The following is a 355-nucleotide window of genomic DNA, read 5'->3' as shown; positions in this document are numbered from 1 at the left end:
TGTGGTCAATAGAGTATCACCCCACCACGACGACGATTCGTGGTATCAATCCCCTTCTTACTCTCCTGTAAGTCCCAATCCTCCCGCAAACAATCCACCGCCTTCACCTCCTCGCTCCCCCTCTCCAACGCACTCCGAGCCCGCTTGTCCCGCAGAAAATCCCGCGGATGTGCAATTCGCGCCAATTCCTCCACTCCTTCCTCGCTCTCTTACCCCTATACCTTTTACGTCCGCGCAAGAACCCGCGCATGACAAATCTTCCGATTCCTCTCGACCGACTACCCTACCGCTCGACTCTAAAATACAACACTTCTTCAAATTAGCCTCCACTTACCGAATAGCAGATCCTAAAAAA

This window comes from Pseudomyrmex gracilis, unplaced genomic scaffold (assembly GCF_002006095.1).
Source record: "Pseudomyrmex gracilis isolate BER0280 unplaced genomic scaffold, ASM200609v1 scaffold_384, whole genome shotgun sequence".
NCBI classification, from domain to species: Eukaryota; Metazoa; Arthropoda; class Insecta; order Hymenoptera; family Formicidae; genus Pseudomyrmex; species Pseudomyrmex gracilis.
This window is presented reverse-complemented; position numbering follows the sequence as displayed.